This window comes from Podarcis vaucheri, assembly GCF_965113315.1.
Source record: "Podarcis vaucheri genome assembly, chromosome: 3".
NCBI classification, from domain to species: Eukaryota; Metazoa; Chordata; class Lepidosauria; order Squamata; family Lacertidae; genus Podarcis; species Podarcis vaucheri.
In genome coordinates, this window is record NC_138761.1 from 123,327,252 (window position 1) to 123,344,028 (window position 16,777).

Here is a 16,777-nt window from a genome sequence, read left to right on the forward strand (position 1 = left end):
TCACCCCGAGTAAACTTGTAAAAATGTACTGAAAAAGGAACTAAACTATGTTGGAAGTGTGAAGAGAGTGAGGGGACCTTCTTACACATGTTGTGGGGGTGTAAGAAAGCCAAAGTATATTGGGAGATGATATATTCAGAATTTTAAAAGATGTTAAGACTGTCATTTCCCCCCAAAATAGAGATATTCTTGCTGAGTATAACAGAGGGTGAAATACCTAAGAAAGTACTTAATCCCTTCCACTATGCAACAGCAGCGGCCAGAATAATGTATGCCCAAAGGTGGAAGGATAAAAATAGTCCTACAAAAGAGGACTGACAGAATAAGCCAATAGAATATGTGGAATTAGCAATGCTGACTGTAAAGTTAAGGAATCAGGATGAATCGGACACAAGAGAGTAGTGGGAATACTTTGGAGAATATATAAAGAAATACAGTAACAAGTAGGTTGCCGTTAAAAGCAGCCAGAGGAGAGGTGGTGATTAAGGAAATGCAGGTAACAAGAATTGAGGAGTGTGTGGGCAGCCCAAGAATGTAGGATAAATTATAATAACTGTTTAGTGGATGTATCAAATTATGGAAAATGTATAAATAAATAAAAATTAACACCCTAGGCTTTTTAAAAAATAAGATTTAAAATTTATTTTTTACCATAATTTCAAGCAACAAAACATACCCAGACAAGGAAAGCAGGGCTTAATACAGGAAAGAAAGAAAAATAGCAGCTGAAAGGTAATCAAATGAAAGTATCTCCATGAGTTGATGGAGGGTGAAACCATGTTCGATTGTGTTAATGAATTCAATAAAAGGATACCATGTTGCATAGAAGTTGAGAGTCTTTCCTCCCCAGATCGATATAACACCCTAGGCTTTTTATCAGAGAAAAGTGTATTAATGGTAACTATGTTAAGGACGCGGGTGGTGGTGTGGTCTAAACCACTGAGGCTAGGGCTTGCTGATCAGAAGGTCGGCAGTTCGAATCCCCGCGACGGGGTGAGTTCCCGTTGCTCGGTCCCAGCTCCTGCCAACCTAGCAGTTCGAAAGCACATCAAAGTGCAAGTAGATAAATAGGTACCACTCTGGCGGGAAGGTAAATGGCGGCTTAGTCATGCTGGTCACATGACCCAGAAAAACTGTCTGCGGACAAACGTTGGCTCCTTCGGCCAGTAAAGCGAGATGAGCGCCAGAACCCCAGAGTCGTTTGCAACTGGACTTAACTGTCAGGGGTCCTTTACCTTTACCTTTTTATGTTAAGGAAAATTGCCACTGTGCCCATTAGTTGGTAGAACGGGGCAAAAGCCAAGTACCCAGAAGTTCACGCTGACATCTTGTTCTGCCATTCATGTTTCATGCTGGAAGTCTGGACAGATCATGCTGTGAGTCTGTTTTGCCTTCCTCCCCTTTTCCTGGGGACTCTGGCTAGGGGATTCTCCCACGGAAAGGGGCTCTTCCTGAGAAGCAGACTCATGCTGGTTCCCATCTTCTAGGCACCTAATGGGAGGTGGCATGTGGGGTCACAGAGTTCTCTGATTGTGAGAGCTGGAGGAGCTGGTGAATGTTTGGGGATGCACAAGGTCACACCAGAGAGAGAGAGAGAGTCCCTGCTCCACCCTCCTCCACCCATTGCCCTGATGGATTTATTGACCAAGTCACTTCCTAAAGCCCTGCTATGAAGTGAAACACATCACCAGTAAATATTTGTGGAACTGATGCAAGTGACTTCCAAAGAGTCTCTGAATTTTCTTTCCAAAATCACAAAGTTTAAAGACGATATGCACACCTATCATGAAGTAGGTTCTACTGAATTCCGCGGGACTTACTACTGAGTAAATAAGACCGAGTTGTGCCACAATATGCATACAGGTTTAATTTGTTCAGAACAGGTAATTTTGCTACAATACAGGGAACTCACAACTTGAGTGAGGGTTTTGTTCCGGGGATACGCAAAAACTCCTTGGAACTGCTTTTAAGTGTTCTGCCTTACTTACTAGGCTCTGTGAGGTTCTTGTGAGATCTTGCAGGCCATCTGAGAGCCTCCCAGAAAAACCCAGCACAAAATGAGCTTTTAAGCTCTCTGCCTTCTGTGCATTTAATTTGTGTGTTTTTCCACCAGCCAGACTTTAACTGTGTAAAGTTGAAAATGGCATATGTTAAACACACAAGTTGCAAGTTTGTGTGTCTAATAGACTCTAATCCATGGTTATCAGCCTTTCATTCTTATTCCCCCGCTCCCCGCTTTGATTCAGGAAGCTTTCTCTGATCAGCAAATGCAGCTTTTGTCATCCTTATTTTTCTCCCTTCCTCATCCTGTGTCGTGCTGCGTGCATCATCCATCAGGCAGGTAGGAGGATGAGTTGTGGGCAGATGACACCGCTGCTTTTTTGGCACTCCTCACAGGCTGGGGGCAGAGCAAATGAAGCTCAATTACGCAAATACCGGAGGCACCAAAAATGTGCCACATCACTTGTGAGCATGACTGGAACCGGCCGTGAATCACTGCTGTTGTTAAGGCTTTGTGTGTGTCAGCGCAAGTGGGCAGGAACACAGCATTTTTAAAAAATGCTAACAGAATTTCTGCTAAGAATCTGCAAGCTTATAAACATGACTGATTCTTTTTTTGTGTCACATTTTGAAAGGACAGCCATCAAGGCCTGCAACTTAGAAGCAACTTACTGCCACCTCCTCCTAGATTTTTAGTTGCTGAGAAAGGAGGGGAAAAGCTTAATACCTTTAAAAATCTGCATTCAGTGATAACACTGTAGCTCTCGGCAGCAGCTGATAGCAGTGGGTATCGATGTTTTACAACTGCAACAAAAGACTGAAGCAGTGTTTTGGTTTGTAAACCCGAAGTTTTCCGAAGAGATTTGCTAGAACAGCTACCAAGTGTCGCTCCCGAGTTGGTATTTTGTTTTCATTGTTGTTTTGATGTTCTCCTGGCAGCCAGTCCCCTGCTTGCCAAATAAAGCTGGCTTTCTCTCTCTTACGAATTTCCCAAGCCTACATGTTTCAGGTTTAGTCAGATTGGCTTCTCTTGGCTAGAATGGTTCAAAGCAGACTTTGGTTTCTAAATGCATTTTTGTCAGGGGTTTAAGTTACTATGTAGTGCAAGTATTTGGTGGGGAAATGGGTTTTGATGGTTAACCTTTTTTAAAACAAACAAACAAACAAACAAGATTAACTTTCATACTTTCATTTTAAGAATGTGAAGGAACTTGTTTCTCCAGGGAAGGGTAGGAATTGTATGTTGGTTGCCTATGACCAGTGATGCAAAAAGGCTGGTGAAGATTTGGTAAATACTATGCACCGAAAGGCTTTGCCAGTTGATGCAGCATTCAGTAGTTTGCTAGCAATCGCATGCTTGCTTAATGAACATGCTTAGTTTCCTCGACTTTTGTGCTTGCAATATATTATAAAATGTCTTAATTGCTTTATATTCAAAAGCAATTTACAGAAAATAAGAATCTAACAGAATTGCAGAACATTATACAAAGCAGAGGTCCAGTAGCAGGCAAAAGAATATCAAACCATTTACAAAATAGAGTTCAAATATCAAACAAAAAGTCCAATCAATGTAGAATTTAAAAATCGAATACAGTCATACCTTGGCTCCCAAACATCTTGGGAGTTGAACGTTCTGGTTCCCAAACGATTGAAAACCAGAAGTGAGTGTTCCGGTTTTCGAACCTTTTTTGGAAGCCAAATGTCCGGCGCTGCTTCCGCTATTGTTTCCAGCGTGCCTGCACAATCGGAAACCAATCAGAAGCTTCACCTTGATTTTGGAACATTTTGGAAGTCAAACGGACTTCCGGAATGGATTCTGTTCGACTTCTGAGGTATGACTGTACAGGGACCTCAGAATATGCAAAGTGTAGGTCAAATACAACACAAAAGAAATCAAACAGTGTATTAAAGAGATTTCAAAGACAAATAAATAAATCTCAAAACAGAATTTTAAACCCCTTATATATAGAATAAAAATGAAGCACAGTACAAAATACTAATAATATAATAAAGCTATTTCCTTACCAATCCCTTTATAAAACAGACCAGATAAAGTAATCCTACAGCCTTGGAATTAACGTAAAGAGAAATATAAAGATAAACATTGTTATGACTACAGTATGCAAGCAAGGCAACCTAGAGGAATATTTGTTTTACTTACTCACTTAAGAGAAATCGTGCCATTTTGGGCTTCCCAGATACCATAAAAGAGACCTTAAATGAATGTCCCATTTCTCTTATTTGTACTTGGAAACTGCCTGCATCTTCCCTCCTAGTGGGCGTTCTTCCACTGCTTGTACACTCCTGACACTTGGGCTGACACCTTCTTGGAAGCTGCAAGGCACATGTCCAGCTGTCAAAATGCCTTCAGGCTTGAATGCAGCACTTGCCACATTTAGTAGCTAGACCTGACAGCTGTGCAAAGTGACAGAAATGGGCAAGAGGGCAGTGGTCAGCTGTGCTAGAATAACTTTTATCTGAACTACATTTTTCAGAGAGGTAGGCTTTATCTAGGTGGGGAACCTGGGAGTCTCCAGGTGTTGTTGGACTTTAGATCCTGCCAGCACCAGCCAGCATGACCAATGGCCAGGGTTGATAGGAAGCCCATCACATCTGGAGGGCCTCATCAAAAGACTTGTGCAGAGGCATACCTAAATACCATCTTCCTGACCCAAGTTTCATCACCATCTCAGCCCAAAAAACTTCAACGACCCACAGAGTCCTCTTCTTGACCCATCTAGCTACCCATCTGATCCTCTTGCTTTCTGCCTCTTCTGAGCCAACTTCTCCAACTACTGCTTGTTCCCTTCTATCAGATTGCAGGTCATCTCCCAGCTGCAGTTTGGGTAGCATTAAGACCATATTTCCTGCATATTCCGGCCCTTCCTGATCTTGGGGCAGAATGCATCTGTGCCTACAAAAGAGTACTGTGATTTGGTTAGAATAATCCACCATGAGTGGTGCATTTTTTCAAATGTTGTGAAATATATATAGCGAGGGGGGAAAGTATTTGATCCCCTGCTAAATTTGCCCGTTTGCCCTCTGATGAAGAAATGACCAGTCCATAATTTTAATTTTAATGGTAGGTTTATTGTAGCTGTGAGAGACAGAATAACAACAGGAAAACCCCCAGAAACCCAGAAGACAAAAGTCTTAAATATGTTCATTTTTTACTCCGGTCTGTTGGCTCAAATGGTGATTGCGGTTCTGTTGAAAATTAACACCGCTCTGAAAACATAGTGCTGCTGTAGACTTTATGGTGTTTCGAGAGATTATGATTATCTTTGTATGTTTCTCAGTTTTTGCATCCCTTTGTAAACAGCTCATCAGTCATTTCTGATGGGCAGAAATTTCCTACCTGCAGAGTGAACTAGCTTTCTTTTGCTAGAGCTTCCTCATTCATTAACAGCTCAGTCCCTTTTGCACTAGGAGCTTCGGGACAGGGCAGTATTAAACAGCTTGCTAACTTCGGGCAATTCAGTAGGGTGTGTCAAGAGGCCGATTACTGACTTCACAGAACAATTAGGCTGCAGTTAAATTTGGAAATGGAACTCCAGGCCTGTGGATCATTCAGTGTTAGCCAGAGAGTATAGCTCATTACTCCTGATAGTATTGTCCTCAGTGGATCTATCTCAATAGCACTTAAGGTTCTGCTTTACATACCAGGTAAACTGGGGGTCAAATAATATTGGCTTTCCCCAGAAGATCCAGAACAGCATGGATCTTTTGTGAAGATGGCAACCATTTTGCTATAAATCTAGGGGAGAAAGACCTGCATCAGGGTAAATGGTACAGAAAGTAAAAAAGCATTAGGCACTTAGAAGTGCATTATTAATATGACTTTAGGTGCTCCCAAAGAACATTCAGCAGAAGAGATCTCAAGATTTTCTGAGAAAGTGATGGGCTTTGCAGTCTCTCGTAAGTGCTGGATTTACCTTTGGAGAACTCTTAACTAGCATTCTGTAATAAGTAAATTGTCTCTTCATTACACGGACAGCTCATTGTCTCTTATTCCAAGGTATAGGCAGGAGTTTGATCCTTCCCCTTTCATAAGCATGAAAACCCTGGAGATTTTATGCTGCTTCAAAAACTCACTGCATTTTTTTCTTGCCGAGTTGTGGAGGGTTCTACCAAATATCCCTAGAAAATTGTTATAGGTGATGTTGCTGGATGTTTCCAGATTTCCTCTGTTTCAATCTGGAGGGCACCTGACCCAGTGACCTCCAGATGTTCCTGCACTACAATTTCCATCATCCCAGACCATTTTCAATGTTGGATGAAACTGAAGGACACTGGAATCCAACATCTGGAATGGCACCAAGCTGGGGGAGGCAGAATAGCTTTTGAATTTAAAGCGATGGACACGACTCACCCTGTTGGATGTGTTCTGCTGCCACTGTTGGAGGTGCTATGCCTCTGAATTCTAGTTGCTAGAAACCACACAAGGGGAGAGTGCTCTTGCTCTTCGTGCCCTGTCTGTGGGCTTTGATTGGCCACTGTGAGAACAGAATTGCTGAACTAAATAGGCCACTGTTCTGTGGGGCTGGGCAATATATCAATATATTGTCCCAAACCAATTTGACATCCATATTTCATAATTTTTGACCTGGCAATATATCATAATGTGTGTGTATGGGTGTGTGTGTGTGTACGTGTACGTACGCAGGCTATGCAAAAATAACAATGTGGGGGAAACTGTGAAGCCAGCCAATGCCTCCACATAGCTCCATCCTTGTTTCAGACATCCTGATATATTGGTATATCATGATGTTGAAACCCAGATATTGCCCAGTCCTACTGGTCTGCTCCAGCAAGCTCTTCTTGCATTCTTATGGAAGCTGGTAACCCTGCCTCTTTTTGCATTCAGTGACCCCAAGGCCACGTCGGCCAGCCAGGTCAGCAGGCAGCTCAGTGTAGCCCCACTTTGCTCCGGCGGGGTTGGGGTCACTCCATTGGCCACGAGGGCTGCCATCCCCAACACGTGCGCACCCACCCCGGGCACCAGCAACCAACGCTATGCCGCTGCCTCGCCCCACCTCCACCCCTACTTCTCCTTTCGAGAACACGTTGGAAAGAAAAGCACAAGTTTAAAAAGAAGCATGTCTTATTTTCAGAGAGTACACTCGACCATTGTCATGTGTGCAGCTGACATGGTGGAAGAGGGCACACTGTGGCAGGACAAATGGGAAGGGTTGGGTGGGCGGAGCTTGAGAGACCTTGCTGCCAGTTGACAGGTTTACTTGTTTTGATGAAAAGGCATGCTCTGAAAAGCAATGGTTTTAGATGCAGCATGTGTAGAACAAAAAGGTCATTACCAGCTGTGTGCAAGGGTTTGTGAGAGTTTGTATTCTGCGCTCTCACTCTCTCTGTGTGTGCCTCTTTTTTTCTGTGGGAGTTATTTCCTGTTGTTGACTCCAGTTCTTTATTTAGAACCACCTTAGCTACTCAGCAACTGCTAGTTGGGGTGGGGGTGGAGAGAGGAACAGCGTGATTACAACTTCTAAAGGCTCCTTTCAAGCAGATGTATCCTTGCTGTAGCTTCATTGAGAAAGGAGAAGCTTGACTTGGTAATTTAACGGGGAGAGAAATGCTTTGCATTGGACACACCATTTTTTGTCTGACACGTCAATGCTCAGAAGCACTTAGCAAAAACAAATAAATAAAGGCAAGTGGGGTGTGTTCACTTTCTTTTAAGTGAGTGCCTGCTCACTTCAACACCAACAAACTCAACACCCTATAAAAGTTATAAATACGTTGTATAGAAAAAGAAAGAGGCTATCAATGCATGTACAGTGGGACCTCAGGTTAATTCGTTCCGGAGGTCCGTACTTAACCTGAAACTGTTCTTAACCTGAAGCACGACTTTAGCTAATGGGGCCTCCTGCTGCTGCCGCGCCGCTGGAGCACAATTTCTGTTCTTATCCTGAAGCAAAGTTCTTAACCTGAAGCACTATTTATTGGTTAGCGGAGTCTGTAACCTGAAGCGTATGTAACCCGAGGTATCACTGTATTCTGTTATTGTGGAGGCAGTCTCTTTTCAGCTGACACCATGGTTTCTTATGCTACAAATACTACAGCATTTTCAGTCTTCCAGTGGCAGAAAGAGGGTTTTTCCCCCTGCAGTGGCTGCCAGCAAAGAGAGCGCTTTCCAACTGTTGACCAGGGTGTCTGAAAGAGCACGCACACTTACCAAAACTATGAGACTAGTTGCATTGCATGCCCTGTGGCTTGCAACAACTGTAATAATTATTTGTTGTTGTTGTATGGTAGAGACATAACAACGACAAATTATTATTTCCTCCAAGGAGCTCAAGGCTCCTCTGTGTTTTGTCTTTACAAAAACCCTGAGAGGCGAATTAGACTAAGAGAGAGTGACTGGCTCAAGGTCACCCTTGAGCTTCTTATCTGTGTGGGCATTTCAGCCCTGGGCTTCCAGGTCGTATTCCAGCACCCTAACCACTACGTCACACTGTCACTGTAGCTCACACTTAGGCAGTCATGGTTCCATTATGATTTTGCAACTGCCTATTTTAAATCCATTGGGCTGGCATGTCAAGTCCTGCCTCAGAACTGGACTAAATGAGTATGTTGAAAAGTCTTGTGTGTTTTTCAGGGGACGTGGGGTGATTGGACAGTTCTGTCTGTGGCATTAGATCTATTAGATCTATTAAACACATGATAAACAAGCAAGTGAGCTTTTGCAGTGTTCTTCAGGGAAAGAGCTGCTTACTCAACTGTGCACCAGAGGATGTCTGCTCAGCCAACCTTCATTTGGATTGCAACCATTACGCAGCATATACTTCCACATTATATAGCTATCAGTGCTACAGTTCGGTGCGGCCTGTGCTAGAAAACATCAGTGGATTGCGTACACAGGGTCTTTTTTTGCACAACAATCGCGCCAAAAATGTGCTTAGCTGTTGCCTTGCCTTCCTGCAAGTCCCTTTTCTAAAGAAACTGTGTGTTTGAGCATGGCAGGATGAGCATTCCCAGGTGTGGAATTGTATAGCAAGGCAGCAAAACATCCACAAAGATCTATATTTTTAACCAACCAAGCATTTTCATAAAATGGTGCCAGCATAGGGGAGGGGAAGCAGTAAGGCTCAAGATTAATTAACAGCACTAAAAATACCGAGTTTTACCTGGAACATTTGTGTAAGCACATTCCATGTAGCAACCTGAATAGCAATTAAATGCGCTATCTGGAAGGGAAGGGAATATTGAGGGCTATCCCAACAACAAAAACAGTTTTAAGGGATATGATACAGATTGGCCTGTTTCGCATGTAACGGGAAACCATGGTTTTGAGGTAGGACTTGTGTTCACATTTCCTCCCTTAATACATGCGAAGAGAGGATAAAAGAAGCTTACACTTTTGAACTAACCACAATTCCCTGTTACAATCTGCTCTTGTGGAATTTTGGCTACTTAATACAGTAGCATGTCAAACCACAGTTCAATCCTAGTATGTGCTCCAACATAGGAAACTGTGGTTTGTTCTAATGGGGAACTTTGGTTAGTACAGTTGACAAAGACCTCTATCTCATCCTTCCACATCCAAAAACTTAAAGAGGAGGAAGGGGCAGCCTGCAAGCCTGGGGCAGTATATGCATTACCATGTCAAAGGAATGCACCAGGCAGAGAGTTAACTCTTTATTGTCAAATATAACACTGACAGTCACTTCTACGGCTCTGGAGACCTCCACACACCAATCTAGTACCTAGGCAGCTATTCCCAGGTCTGGAGCAGTTGCAGCAACCAGGAACAAGTCCCCCTCCACCAGTACCTTCCCCTAACAGGCTATGCACACTTAGACAGAGACTCTGCCTCTGTGGAAGCCCTTTCTTCCTGCTTCAATTCCCTCCTGATTCTGCGAGACGGTAGTGCAAGGAAAGGGTGGGAAAGCACCCGGCCCTTCACTTGCCTGGCCTGCCTATTCCTCCAGCCCTGAAGCTCCCCCTGCCTCCAGTTCTTGCCTGCTGGCTGGTACAGGTGCCCACAGACCACTGCCCCCCTCTCCGAGTCAGGCTCCAGCTCCTCTTCCCCCAGGACAGACTCACCAGAGTCCTGTCAGTCCCTGTAATACCACTTCCTCTGGCTCTAATGTGCTTTTCACTGCTGGTGTCTGAAGCAGAATACGGTCACGTTACGCACATCAAACTTACGCACATTCAACTATATGTGGTGGGCCGAAGCTCCACTCCAGCCTTTTCCTTCTGCCTTGCCAGGACCTGCCTGCATTCATTCATCTCTCTGCCCACCTCCCTTCTCTAATGAGGTAAGAGAGCTGAAAATAATGCCAATATATTTCACATCTGGCAACCAACTCTGGAACACTTCCAGAGTTAATGCTAAATACTTTACTTCTAGTACAAAATAAAATAAACAAAACCACATTATTATTATTATTATTATTATTATTATTATTATTATTATTATTTTAAAAGAACACTTGAGGCCCTGGTTATTTACCACAGTGCAACACTGCTCTAGCACAAGCAGCCATACCCTGGCAAACCCCAGGAATACATGCATGGTCCCTTCTCCCCTGGCACTTAGGTCTGGACTCTGATCTGAACAGTTGGCAACCACTGTCTTAATATTGCATTTATATGTGTTTTATTGTTAAATCACTTTGGGATGTTGTATGGGAAGGCATTCATAGATGATGAAATAATAACAATTTCTGGAAACTCGTGGCTGCATCAATGGAGAGAGGCAGTTTGAATGAGACTAGGTGAGCTGTTTTGACAACTCTATAAATCCTAGAAGAATTTGATATACAGTGGTACCTCCGTTTGTACGTGGGATCTGTTCCAGAGCTCCAGTTGAATCCCGAGGAATTCACAACCGGAGGTGCCACTTTTGTGCATGCACAAGGCATGGTAGAGCGCTTCTGCGCATGCGGCGAAACCGGGAAAAAGACTTCCTGGTTGGCTGCGTTCACATCCTGAAGGATGAGCAACCAGAGGTGTGAGTATCCCGAGGTACCACTGTATAGGCAACTCCCCATTTGCATGCGATCAGCATGCGTGTGACTGCTGACACATGCACTGTTTGGGGCACAAGGGAGTGGGGTCAGAACAGGGCAGGCGTAAGCATGTCCCACTGATGTACATGGTGCCTCAGAACACAACTTCCGTGTAAATGGGAAATTGCCTGTATTTCATTCATGGTTTTTTAAATTGTAAGTATTTTGAAATGGAATGAGAGACAGGGTGGGTATGGAAGTGTAAAGAATGTTTGTTGTGTTAATTAGTTCATTGAAACTGGCCTTGCACTTGCTTGTAATGGAACAGAATGGGAGTGGGAGTTCAGGCTACATCTGACATTCTCCTGATGATTTCTGGCAGTCATTTTACTTCTAAATTTGGTGGTGCAGACTTACTTGTCTGCATATGTGTATGAGAGAGTACATGTATAATACAGTGGTCCCCCGCAAGACGAATGCCTCGCAAGACGGAAAACTCGCTAGACGAAAGAGTTTTCCGTTTTGGAGGTGCTTCGCAAAACGAATTTCCTATGGGCTTGCTTCGCAAGACGACAATGTCTTGCGAGCTCCTGCGGGTTTTTCCCCCTCCCCCTTTTTTAAAGCCGCTAAGCCGCTGATCAGCTGATCCAATCAGCCGATCAGCCGCTAAAAGCGCTAATCCGCTAATCCGTCAATGGGCTAGCTTCGCAAGACAAAAAAACCGCTAGACGAACAGAATCACAGAACGGATTCTTTTCGTCTTGCGAGGCACCACTGTATATGGAACATATAGCTCATTTTATGTTTGCTTAAATTCAGCCAGGGCTGCTCATATCTGCTGCCTCCCTCCAGAATGTCCTAATTCTGCTCCCAATAAAGCCTGAATTCAACAACAACAACCAAATCTTTATTCTCAACACTGATAATAAATTACTCAAATTCATGAAAATGCACTTATTTTTATGAGCTTTCAATGTTTGATTATATCACTATAGTGGAAAAATAAACTGAAGATTTAAAAAAATCAAGAGGGAAAGCTCTTTTCATAAAAGCAGGTAGAGAAGCCAACTTCTTCTGCCATGCTATATCCAGCTTACTAGTTAACTTTCATATCAGTTTGTTGAAACTATTCAGTTCCTGAACCATTTATCAAAAATCAGTTTGCAGATTATTGCAGCAAGAAGAAATCTTATTTAATTTGCACTTCTCCAATGTGGCTGGCATGTGTGCATTTGGATATTTATTTAATTTATGAATTGCTTCTTATAAAACATCCTCAAGCTTCATTAAACAGGGGAGACTTTAACAATGAAAACATGTATCAAAACAGTTTCAAGACTAATACAGTGGTGCCCTGCAAGACGAATGCCTCGCAAGATGGAAAACTCGCTAGACAAAAGAGTTTTCCGTTTTGGAGGTGCTTCGCAAAACGAATTTCCTATGGGCTTGCTTCGCAAGACGACAATGTCTTGCGAGTTCCTGCTGGTTTTTTCCTTTCCCCCCTTTTTTCTAAGCCGCTAAGCCGCTTATCAGCTGATCCGATCAGCAGATAAGCCGCTAAAAGCCACTAATAGCGCTAATCCGCTAATCCGTCAATGGGCTTGCTTCGCAAGACGAAAAAACCGCTAGACGAAGAGAATCACAGAACGGATTCTTTTCGTCTTGCGAGGCACCACTGTACAAATACGGGGGGGGGGGGGTCCCACCTTAAAAGGCTTGTTAGAAAAGGAAGGTTTTCAATAGGCACTAAAAATATAATAGAGAAGTACCTGTCTGTTATGTAACAGAAGGGCGTGCTAAAGGATTCAGAGCTGACCTCCTGGTGGGATGGTATCTGCAGGAAGCCCTCTCCTGTAGAATGCAATGTGCTCAGGTATACAGGAGGTGAGACAGTCTTTTAGGTATCCTAGTCACAAGCTGACTATAGCATCACACATCGGGACCAGCACCTTGAACTTGGTCTGCTAGCTAATTGACAGCCAATGCAATTATTTCAGCTGCAGCATAACATAAGAAGAGCACGGCTGGATCAGGCCAGCAACCAAACAACCCAGCATCCTAGTCTCGCAGTTGCCAACCAAGTGTCTCAGTGGGAAGCGCAAACAACGGCCCTCTCCCCCACCTGCGGTTCCCAGCAATGGGTGTTATTTATTTATCAGTCATTAGACAGATTAAGTCACTTTTTTTGTTTAATGAAATGTAAGTTCAAGGGAAGGGACGTGGGTGGCACTGTGGGTTAAACCACCGAGCCTAGGACTTGCCAATCAGAAGGTCGGCGGTTCGAATCCCCGCGACGGGGTGAGCTTCCACTGCTCGGTCCCAACTCCTGCCAACCTAGCAGTTTGAAAGCACATCAAAGTGCAAGTAGATAAATAGGTACCGCTCTGGCGGGAAGGTAAACGGCGTTTCCGTGCGCTGCTCTGGTTCGCCGGAAGTGGCTTAGTCATGCTGGCCACATGACCTGGAAGCTGTACGCGGGCTCCCTCGGCCAATAAAGTGAGATGAGTGGCGCAACCCCAGAGTTGGTCACGACTGGACCTAATAGTCAGGGGTCCCTTTACCTTTAAGTTCAAAGCAAACTTAGCATACAAAAATCAAAACAGATATAAAGCTGAAACAAAATGTAAATGCAAACTGCTTCTGACAGTAGAGGCTGCAAATAGCTATCATGGTTATTAATCCTCCATGAATTTGCACAATCCTCTTTTATAGCCACATGGGAGTAGCCAAGTGGGGGCAGGGAGGGGCAGCTGCCCCCCCAATCAATAAAAATACATAGGTTCTGCCCCTCTAACAAAAATCCTGCCTCTGCCCATGTATATCCATCTGAGTAGGTGGCCATTTCTGCCTCTTGTGGGGGGAAACGCCACAGATTAGCTATACCTTGTGCGAAGGCAAAGCATGATGGCATGATTTCAGGGTCACAGCCAACATTTCAAGGTGCACGAATTGCCTTTTATCATCCTATTTTACAACAATTTATATAACTCTTAAAGTGTCACTTACTACGTTACCTATTACAAACCTCTCTTTAAAACTTCCGTGCGTGCGCCGAATTGCAAGAAGAAAGGTTTTGAGATGGGGGATTGGGGCGGGGGAAGAGAAAAACTCTTGGATTTAGTTTCCCAGGTTTAAGAACAAACTTCCAAGATGAAGGAAGATTGGTCACCGGTTTCTTCCTACTGATTTCGTGACGCAGCTGCCGCCTACTCCTAATACCGTACTTGGGCGCGGGGGGGGGGGGGATAACCAATAGGCATTTTGAGTGGTGGGAGCTGGGAGAAATGATGAGCAGCAATGAACAGGGCCAGGGTGCTTAAACCAGCTCGCCAAACTGCTGCCCAAAGGGGTAAATAAGCTGCCCCCCAGACTTATTTGTATTCAACACGATCCCATAAAGCCATTATCTCCTGGATTTCCTAGACAGGGGGGGAAAAGCTATGAAATGTTGCCAAAACGCAGCGCACCCCACCGCTCTGCCATCGGTATAACCGGGTGCCTCTAATGATTTCTCCCTGTAGGTGTAACTGGCGGGGTGGGGGCGCGCGGAAGGCGACTGGTTTCGGGATCTACCCCAGGCGAGCCGGGGAAGTTCAACCGGGGAAGCTTCTGCTCCCCTTGCCAGGGCAGCGGGCTGGCTGGATTGGCAAGCGAGAGAGGCCAGCCAGCCGCCCTGCCTCCTCGTCAGCAGCGCCGCTCCCCGCCGGCCTTTTACGCGGCTGCGGGCATCGCCGGGTTATGCAATGGCTGGGAGGGTCCACCTCGCTCACCTACGGCTGGGGAGACAGAGAAAACATAGTGGATCCTCGCGGGGGCCGAGAGGGAAAGGTCCGGCCCGGGTAGAGCGCCGAAAACAAGGCTTCCTCCGTCTATTCGCACACATGCCCCGGAGGAGGCCCTCTCCTCCTTTCGCCAGCCGCCAGGCCGGCGCTCCCCCCTCTTCCCCTGATCGCTGCCCTGGCTTGCAGGAGGACCCCAGCTGTTGTTCCTTCTGCAGAGCTCCTGCTGCCGCCGCCGCCGCTTCCAGGCGCACTCGCAGTCTTGCTCCACTTTTGACTTGTTGACCAGTTTCAAGTTATTGAATAGCTCGCGTGCTTAGCATAGTTGTGGTTTTCTCTGCTCAGCAAGCAAGCAAGCAAGCAGGCTGGTGTGTGTGTGTGTCTGTGTGCGCGCGCGCGCCCAATTTAGGAACTGCTTTGCATGTGTGCGCGTGTGAGTTTGCGCGTTTGTCAATGGAGCGAGCTCCCTTCCTCGCCACCAAGCTCGCAACTTTAACGTGTGCACGTGAAGCTGTCAGGGGCCACGTGCGTGTAGACACGGCTGTCTCGATGCCGGTTTCCTTGTCTTTCTCCAGCTGTCTGGATCCCACCCCACCCCCCCGCTCTTCGCCCCGGAAACGAAAGTCACCTGCCTGGGTGGCTTTGCTTGCTTTTTGAAAGACGCTCTGCTGCTGCTGCTGCAAGGCGCCTGCTTGTGCGCCTTGTGTTTTCCTGCGGAAGGCAGTTCAGCTTCCAAGTTCGCCCCCGCCCCGCATCTCCAGTGGGATGGAGTCAGGCTTCACCCCCCCCCCCGCCGCTCCCCTGTGTCGCCTGGAGCAGCCGGACTCCATAGGAGACCGTGCGCGCCCCTCCATTCATTCCAGCATTCACAGGTGTATCTTTGCAGCCTCCGTGGCTGGTTTCAGAGCTGGCCCTGAGGAAGGAAGCCGGCGCAGGGCCGCTGGGCATACGCAGAGTGCAGCTCACCCACCGGCGCGCAGCCCTGAGATCGCCTGGCGGCGGCGAGGACACCTGCTGCCCCCCCTCGGCCGGGTGGGCTCAGGGGGTGGAGACGGATGCGCTCGCTGTCGCCGCCGCCCCCCTTTCTCCGGGCGCTCACCGGCCCGGCCTCTCCATCCAGGCGCTTTGGCGTGAGCCCGGCCGCTCTGGCCCCGCCTCGCCCCCGCCGCGAAAGGCGCATGTAAGCGATCGCTGCCTGGAGCTGGGCGGCTCCGCCTCCGCCTGCCTGCTGGCCCCGCCAGGGGGGCCGCGTGTGCAGCTCGGCCTGGTGTCGCGGGATGGAGCGCCGAGCCAGCGGCTGAGCGCGCCCGCCTCGCCCGGGGACAGAGGCGGGGCTTCCCAAGCGAGCCAAAGGGCAAGGAGCTCTCCTCCTTTCGCTCGCTCGCTCGCTCTGCCTGGCCGGGGCTGCTGCTGCTGTTCTTCTCCTCGCAGCGCCTGCCGCCTCTCCTCCCCCTCCCCGCCTCTCTGGTCCCTCCCCGCCTCTCCTCCTCCTCCTCCTCCTCCATTGTATAATGCTTCGTGACCGCCGCAGCCCGAGCAAAGCGGAGGCTTAAATCCTTCCCGAGCTGCATTCGCTCCCCGCCCCCACTCCTCTCCTCCTCCTGCCCCCCGCCAGCCCCCCACCCGCGGGCGAGGAGAGCGACATATGGAGCTGGGGGAAGATTAGGAGGAGCGCGCAGGAGCAGCCCCTGATGCTTCTCGGCTCTCAGGAGGAACTGCATGTGGTAAGTGCAACTCGCGGCTCGGAAGGAAAGATTGGAACCGGAGAGGAGGAGGAGGGGGGGTCTCTTGCCGCTTTGCCCAGCCCGGGGATCCACTGGATCGGGGAGATGCTGAGAACTCTGCCAGCAAACTGTGTCGTCTCGGGGAGAGGGCGAGGTGGCGATGGAAGAAGGCAAACCCGGAGGCTGCCGCTTCAGAAGCAGCCCCTCCCCAGTTGGTTGGTGAGGCAAGGAAGGCAGAAGGGGACCCGTGTCGCGGGGAGAGGGGCAGGAGGGGGCCGAGGAAGCGCTGCCTTTCGGTTGC

The 16,777-nt window shown here is 47.0% G+C and overlaps 1 protein-coding gene and 2 long non-coding RNA genes across 6 annotated transcripts in view; all 3 read left to right on the plus strand.

Moving 5' to 3' along the window:
• The window catches only part of LOC309528843, a 352,285-nt gene that overhangs the window by 161,475 nt on the left and 174,033 nt on the right, over positions 1-16,777 (plus strand). The gene's annotated exons all lie outside the window — the stretch shown is intronic.
• SERTAD2 (SERTA domain containing 2) overlaps positions 1-16,777 on the plus strand; it is a 133,169-nt gene that overhangs the window by 83,217 nt on the left and 33,175 nt on the right. Inside the window, exon 1 of one of the 4 annotated variants that reach the window (XM_082216478.1) lies at positions 16,140-16,476. The exons of 1 other annotated variant lie outside the window; for it this stretch is intronic. The gene's annotated coding sequence lies outside the window, so the exon portion shown is untranslated. Of the gene's footprint in view, positions 1-16,139; positions 16,477-16,676; positions 16,696-16,777 lie in introns of those variants that run through there. 2 more of the 4 variants (XM_082216482.1, XM_082216481.1) reach the window with 2 other exon arrangements.
• LOC309528847 overlaps positions 1-16,777 on the plus strand; it is a 117,742-nt gene that overhangs the window by 64,866 nt on the left and 36,099 nt on the right. The gene's annotated exons all lie outside the window — the stretch shown is intronic.